This window comes from Melanaphis sacchari, unplaced genomic scaffold (genome assembly GCF_002803265.2).
Source record: "Melanaphis sacchari strain LSU unplaced genomic scaffold, SCAv2.0 Contig0_pilon_pilon, whole genome shotgun sequence".
Taxonomy (NCBI): Eukaryota; Metazoa; Arthropoda; class Insecta; order Hemiptera; family Aphididae; genus Melanaphis; species Melanaphis sacchari.
The window spans coordinates 7517666-7526368 of record NW_020270366.1 but is presented as its reverse complement, the minus strand read 5'-3'; the positions used below and the strand labels follow the sequence as shown (position 1 = coordinate 7526368).

The following is an 8703-nucleotide window of genomic DNA, read 5'->3' as shown; positions in this document are numbered from 1 at the left end:
CACGGACGCATCACTTGCCCGGATTAGTACCAGGGTCCCAGGACGCCGCGCGCACCGCCCCGCAGACCGCCGGTCGCGGTCTGTCGTCGCCGGTCGGTCGGTCGTCGGTCGTTTCGTCGCGCGGGCTACGCCGTCACCGACTGCCGAGTGCAGAACTGCAGACTCCCGACAGCGAGCCACCAGCTCAGCGCCGTGCCCCGCGAAGGTCGCCCGGGCCCCAGCATGATCCCGGTCGAGGTTCGGGGCTTTTTGTTGCTGCTGATGATGATCATCTATTATTACGTTACAGTGATGTCGATATTCTCCTATTACGACGGCACGGTGATCGACCGCCGAGGCTTTTCCATATACTTTTGGTTGATCTAACACGACCGACATGCCGCCGCCGGTCGTGCCCAGTGTCCACACGTTATTACACCACGATTTCCTGTATTACTACACCGGTATGTACCTACACGCACGTTTTCAGTAATAATAATAATTAATGTTATGATTGTTACGTGACCGAACGACGACTGCATGACACAGTTATTGTTGTATTATTATTTATTGTTATGCCCATCACTTATGACCGTTGTACGCACACACACGTAGTTTGCGGGATAAAGACTATCGCAAGCAGATTTGAATAACAGATTTTCGCGGTTTTTCCAGAAAACTTGGTTTCCTAGTTCTTTATACACATTATAATACGTAGATAGGTTCATTTAAAGCTGTTTTCCACAGCATAACATGGATTTTCATACTAATTCGATACAGTTTTCACAAATTGTACAATTTAAAAAACTTCAAAGACTATTATATTCTACCATTATTATATTTTTTAAATTCTGTAAATAAAAAAATATTATATTTGCCACTCATCCCGCTCTCCCTAAAAAATGTCTCCTAGTTATTTCACTGGATACTGAAATTTTAGTTGTTTATTATTATGTTTACTTGTCGCAGCAAATCGATCGACCATCTCCCCCCCCTCCACCCAATGCTCGTGTAACGCCGACGCATATACGCGCCAATAAATTCGTGGTTCATCTCTACTTCGTACTTGCTATCATTAAGTATCACAGTAAATTTGAAAAGTATTTATGTTTCTCATTTAGTGGGGAGCCACAATTATGATTAAAATTATAGTAATCATAAATACACGAGGTGTATTGATGTTTCATGCAAAATTTATGCGACAGTCTTTGTGACATATTTATCTTTTTATTATTTTTGGTTTTGGCATTTGCCAATCAAATTACAGTTGATAGTACAAACTGAGTACTACAATCAATTAGATATGTTGTTATGAAAAACCTTTCAACTATTGACTTAAACTATAACTACGATTAAAATATTATGTACCTACTCCAATATTATTTATAATTTATAAAATGTTGTAAGACGATTATGATGGAAGTAATATATATTTATAAACTATGGAATCTTCATCATTATCTATTATATAATATGTATTAAGTCAAATGTTATAAACTTATAAATGTTATGATTTATATTGTTTTGTCAGTTTAAGTTTTACAATGCTTTTAATTAAAATTATTTTAGATTCTAAGTAAAGCTACGAATGTATTAATTTTAGATTTTAGAATGTTGTTTTTTTTTTTAATTTTAATGTTTTTTTTATCTGTCATCATCTTGTACAGTAGTAAAATGCTTTGATTTTTAATTTTTAGGATGGTTTTTTGTTGCAAATTGGATTTAGTAGGTCAATTATTGTAAAAAATTCAAAATACTGTTAAATAATTGGGAAAAACAAAATAGAAATAAAGGAAAAACGAAAATTGTTATTATGTTAAACCAGTTTTGGACAAAATCGATTTCGTTTTTTCGTTTTCTTAAAATAAGACTTGAAATGATGAACGGATATTTTTATTATCATTTACTAGACAAAAAATATTTTAAATCTTTTTTTGGTATTTATATGTATTTTAAATTTTAAACTTTTTATTTTTTTTATTTGATTTATGCATGATAAAATATTTGTTATTGGTTGTACTAGTTTGAAAATTTAACACAAGGTTTCATATATGGTTATTTTAATACCAATAAAAAATATTAAAAATAAAGTTTAAAGTTCTAATTTTACAAAATTTATCAAGGTCATCGACATTTTAAAATTATGTTATACTTTTATAGTACTCTTAAGTTGTCTAACTTACTGATAGTATTGAAAATTGTATCGTATCTTTTTTTGTCTATTTCAAATTGCTTAAAAAATGTACGTAATCCTGACAAAAGTTTAGAATAGTAAGATAAAGTACGATAACGTTTATAAACTACGATAATATTTAACCACTATATTAGTTTCATTACGAGTACGTTAAATAGATTATACATAATAATAATCTTTATATGTATGTAGGTACAATGTACATTGTACATACATATGAACTTACATATAATCACGTTTAAGGAAATTCGAATTATAAAGGTTCATGGAATAAAAATTCGAATTGTAGAGTGTATTCCACCGATAGACATTTCGAATTATCGAGGGGGGCCGGAATACAATATGTATTTTCTTCTTATTATCGAGGTTCAAATTAACGAGTGACTACTGTAGCTATAAAATTTACAACATTTTTAATATTTAAACCTAAGATTTGAAAATTTAATATAAATATCCATAGTATATATTATTTTTACAAAAATTTAAAAAAAAAGTTAAGTGAAATTAAATATTTAAACAAAGAATGGTTATTTATTTTATTGTACTCGCCATTCAAAAATTTTGTTCGTGGAAACTTGAAACTTTTACCTACATGTTTTATTATATTTTGTATACATATGGCATTTTCAAAACATTTTAATAATAATAATAATGAATAATATTACATAATATAATATGCAAAATTTTTGGGATTTAAAAAAATATTTAATTAACTTACCGTAATACTAATAGTACTTAAAATAAATTACTTTATTAGCAATATCAAAAAAACTTCATAAAATATACTTTACAATATACTTAATCTGACTGTCTGACATGTAGTCTTTGCTCAGAATCTTTTTTTGTATACAAAGATTTATTATTGAATTTAAATTTAGCGCGTACATTACAGTGATTTTTATTAATGATGAGGAGGTACACTAGACATTTTTTAGTTACAATACAGCAGAGTGGTTATCTACTTTTCTCCTTTTTTATTTTGAATTACTTACATATTCATATATTGTATGATATAATATGTTATAAATTATAAATCTTTTAAAATATGAAAAATATTATATATTTATTTTAGTTTATACTAATAATAATAAGTTAATATTAGTATTTCTTGTGTTTTCTTTTAAACTAATAAGTGCATGTTTAAATATGTATTGATGTAACTATAGATACTATAGATGAACAATTGAGTGCTGAAATGATAATTGATAACTTTATTAGAAAGCCCTATTTCAGATTGTAAATATTTGATATATTAGGCTATTGCTTGTTAGTAAAACCCAGATAAGTTTGGTTAACCTAACCCAAATCTTAGATTCTCAGCAAAGCAATAAATGAATTGTTTTAACAATGATGTGTGTTTTTTATTTTTATGTTTATCATCACATCATAGGAAATAAAAATGCTTTAATTTTAAATTTTGATGGTATTTTTGGGTAACAAATTAGATCTAGTTGGCTTTCTAGAGATTTAAAAGTAAAAAAATATCATTAAAGTTAAAATTTTAACGATACTTGGATATACTGTAATGATGTTTAAATTCCACTGATCAAATTTTAATTTCGTATTAGACACACAATGTGTTATGCTGTGCACAATTTTAGTTGTTTGTTAGATAATTTTCAATAATCCATATCGAGCTTAAAAAAAAAATGTATCTTAATCACGGTATAAAGTATAAATACATATAGGCATATGCTGTATACGTATATGTATTGATACTGTTAACAGGCGTGTAACATATGAGCATGAGCTCGATTTTTTGTATGAGCCATATATTATTACATAATGTATTAATGTTAAATACGAAAACACAATATTTTGTGAATTTCGTAATAAGACATTAAATAACAATAATTTAGTCACAAGTTTTATTAAAATAAAAAAAAAGATGTGTTGACAGTCGGCATAGAAGACCATAACTCGTATTATTTGTGATACAACGCAAATAAAATTGTTTTTACTATAATGTTCATGATTTTATCTAATTTATTTGCCCATCCCTGCATAATAAAAATTTCGTTACATTCACAAGTCACTCACATATTTGGTTTATGCCATTTTCCAAAATGAAGTGGCATGTTTCCGTTTCGTCTATCCGTTCGAAGACCTGCAACAGTCGTTATGAGGTGTTTAGTGAAAAGATTTTCCTACTAACATCCAGCACACTGCACACACAATATCCGCAAATGTGTTACATCTGTCTTCTGACGTTCTATCTCATAATTGGCCGACATCGTCCTAATTATATTACTGTTACGTACCGTGTTATTTCAACGCATATATTATACGGAGAGGTGACGCGTATACCGATGGGATAATATATTCAAACAGTGTAGTACCGAACGGCTAGGGTGAACACCTGCATATCGTGTTATTTAATAAAACAATTAAGACTTGATCACACGTCCTAGACTTCTCAGAATAGATAGTAAACGATAGTGTTAACATTGTACTATTTAATATAACAATTAAGGCTTGATCCCACGTCTTGGATTTCTTGGAATTGATGAAATCGCAGGAAAGGTACCCAACTGAATAATACATATAATTTAGAGCTCCTTTAGGTCATCGGAAGTCGCCACCTCCCCAGTCACCACTCTTGTCAGTTAACCATATATAAGGGAGACCGAGACAAGAGCTCAGGAGACGGTTAGGGATATTTGAGACGCTCAGAGGCAGGTCGTAACACCACTCACTCCATCTTGTGCTTATAAAATTGTATTCTTGTACGAATTAATTGTATTAAATAAAGACTTAATCTTTTAACTTGCAAACATTAGTATTTCTATTTCTACGTTGGTATATGAATCGACGTTGACATAAGGGACGCAACATTACTTTGAACGCAGCCGAATTCTTTCTTGAGACCATCATTGGTTGAATAGGTTCAAACACGGTTACTGAATATAATTGTGAAACGGCAATAAATGGCCACGAATGTGAAGTGATAACAGGTGCAACGGTAAAGCAGCACCAGGCAATAAATACATAGCGTCAACAGGTCGCAAAGACTACAAGACTGCAACCAACAGGTGGGTTCAGGACAAATCGGAGAGTTGGTGTGTATAGAACAAGTTTTTGTGGAGGGCCCAGCAGAGATTGTTTTATAGGACCCGGAGATTGTTTATTGGGTGTGAGTAGGATGCTACACTCCGAATTGGTAAACTAGTAGACCCATGTGGAGACTGCAGTCTTATCGGTCATGATGCACGATGTTTGTGGCGGCAAGGAGGAGTTCGGTCTGTTATCGAAAAGACAAGCTGCTGTTGAGTTAGTTTCCAGAAACTTGTTAGACAGACAAAAAACTTTACTATTGCAGAATGAAGACCTACTATGTGGATTATCGTCTCACCGATTAACTGCAGGTACGCATGTACTTTTCAAAATTTTTGCAAATTCTGACTAAAGTCGCCCGGCGCAACTTGTGCTCAGCTTAGCTGTTGGCCAATGTCTAACAACGACTGGAAATCAGTTCTGACCACCAACATTTTCAGTTCTTATCTTGTGTGTCAGGTCATTATATTCCCGAAACATTTAAGTATACAGATAAGCTGTTCGACGAATATCGACGCGGTTGGCATGACGGACAGCGCGTGATGGACAGTCCACTGTCCACAGACCAAATAAATGTGTTATGACAACTCCAGCACCACCTCAGGACAACACATCGGTCATTTTGTAACTCAAACTAGTTTTATAAATATTTTAAGTTCGAATTTGTCGAAAAATTAGATATGTATGTGGTACTGCAGCTGTCAATTAATATACAATCGTTAAGTGTGTGTAATGCGAAAATAAAATTACTTAGAAAGTTGAATGGGCAATTAGCAAATTGGATCTAATTTGTACTTTAAAGAGGTCAAGATATTTGAGAAAAACAAACAAAAAATTAAAGGTAAAATGGTAATTTTTACGCAAATCTGTTTTTTTTTTTTGTGAAACTCTTAAACGAATAACCGTAAAAATTTTTCACTAAGTGTTATAAAATAATTTTCTATACTTGGTATAATTTTCAAAATATTTTAACTTTTTAGTACTATTTATAGAAATATTAAATTTTAAATTTTTTGATAGATGACCATAAAAATGTATGTAAATATGTGTAAAAATACTTAAAAATTTCATGCAAGATCCCTAATAAGTTGTTTATTTTCAAATTCAAAAATATCAAAAATTTATATACATAATATTTTTTTATAAGTGTTTAAAGTTAGAATTTTAACAAAATTCATCAAAATGTCAAACAACACAAATTATAAGTATTTTGTAATAAAAATTTATAAAATTTTTGATTTTTGTAGCTAAGGTTTAAAAATGTAATACATATACCTATTGTTCCCCATAAGAATTTCATACTGGAACTAAAAAATCTATAAGTGTACAAAAATAATTACTATTTATTTTCATAGACATTTGGAGAAGTATAAACAATAAAAATACCCTTTTTATCGATGAATAACGATGTTAATTATTTTGTTATAAATTAAAAACATCATTCGTGGGGACTTCAATACTTTTTCATATTTGTTTATTACTTTATTTTATTATTATAAATTTCACTACACGCAATTTTTTTAATATATTATCTTTTTAAACTATGACTATGATTAAAAAATGATAAAAAATATGTATAATAAAAAATTAAAAAATTAATACATTAAAAATAGTTTTCCTAGTAAAATATTGTTTGTAATATTTATAAATTATTTAAATAAATAGAATTTCGTGTTTTGCTAGAATAACTATTTTTAATGTATAACTTTTTAATTTAGTTTTTATATATTTATGTTTATATTTTTACTAGATTTTGTAATCATTTTTTAAGTACCTACATTTTGATGACTAACTATTTATTATGTTTTGATTTCAAATTAATTGTAGTATATAAGCGAACATGATTATCATTTTAATTAAAAATCATGAAATACCAGTAAAAGGCAACAATACGTTCAGTTATTATTTATAATTTGACAAAATTAATTTTATAATAATTTATAATAATAAATACTTTTTTTGATACAGTGTTAACTTTGTAGATAGGTTGCAATATATTTAAAATGATATTAATAGATATAATTTAGATATATAATTAGATATAATGACGTATAAACAATCATTAACTGTTTATTCAGGTAAATAATTTATAAAAATATAATGTGTCTTTGTTTATTGTATTTATTAATTTGGTGATGAGAGAGGGTGTTAAAGACTTAAAGTTGCCATAAATATAGCGCCTCGCAGAATGTATTCTACTTAGAGCCTTGTAAAACCTATTATCTAATGCCGTTCCCGAAGAAGGGTTATCGTCACACTCCATAAAGCTGTCATTAGTAGTTTCTTCAGCACTCTGAGCTTCTTCATAGTTGTGTACTTGTGTCAATGCTTGCGATCAGTTCTATGTTAATTTTTTCAAGTGATTATTCAATATTAAATTTATAATATGATTAATAGTAAATTGCATAATTTAGTAATAGATTATTATTAGTTTTTATGTAATAAACTATACATAAGTGACTTATAGTATTATTATTAAATATGGTTTAATAATGTTATTATTATTTTTAATAATTGTTAAAATGTATTGTATATAAAATAATATAAATTTATTTCAGGTCTTCAATGTCAAGAAGTTGTATAAATATTAGTTTATTACAGAATAATGGACATTAGTTTTTTTTTTTTTTTTATCAGATAATAATTTCAATTAAGCAACATAATAGCAAGCCAAGTAAATTATATTTCTCTACTGACATAAATAAAAATGCTGTAACTTCGGAATCCACCCATGAACACAATGATTCTGCAGGTATACTTTTCACAGAGTGTTTGACATTATAGTTTTTATTTGATGTACCTAGATAATTAAAAATAATTGCTGTACTCGTATGACTTTATATCAAATAATTGTATTATTATTTAGATTTTAGATTCCAATACATAATACGCCGTTCGAACTATGACCAGATCAGCAGAACCTAACTCATCGGTGACTACATCAGCTAGCATCCCTTCTTCTATAAAATAAAATATAAATTTCAGCACTTATTAATTTGTTATCAACTCTTTGTGAATAATATACCAAAAGTGCCAAAGAAATGTTTCAGAACCTGTACATAATTCTAAAATAAATTTAAATATTTGTCGTTTGGAACATTGAACCCATTTAGAAATCAAAAAGAAGTAACTTAAATTATAATTCATCTTATGAAAAAAAAATGATATTCTTTTAAAATAAAATTAATTGTTGAAATTAAAATTAATCGTTTAGATGTGTGTAATACTTTCAACAAGTATACGTTAACAGTATTATATTAATTCTAATTTCTGTAATAGTACAAGTTTAGTATGATAAATAAAATCAAAGAAAAACGAGAAATGTATTTATATGATTTATAATAATATATCATTCATATAAAGTTCCAAATCCTTTTATTGTGAGTAATGATATAAAAACTAATATGTCCTTTCTTTTGCTTTAATTTAAATATACTAATTTTTTTTAAAAATTGCTTTTAAATTTATATTTTAAA

The 8703-nt window shown here is 28.6% G+C and overlaps 1 long non-coding RNA gene across 1 annotated transcript; it reads left to right on the top strand.

Moving 5' to 3' along the window:
- The first annotated feature begins 6 nt into the window (after window positions 1-6).
- Window positions 7-8387, top strand: LOC112598822. The gene is made up of 3 exons (XR_003114912.1): window positions 7-443; window positions 7865-7979; window positions 8094-8387. It is a non-coding gene; the product is annotated as an uncharacterized LOC112598822 (long non-coding RNA).
- The last annotated feature ends 316 nt before the right edge of the window (window positions 8388-8703 follow it).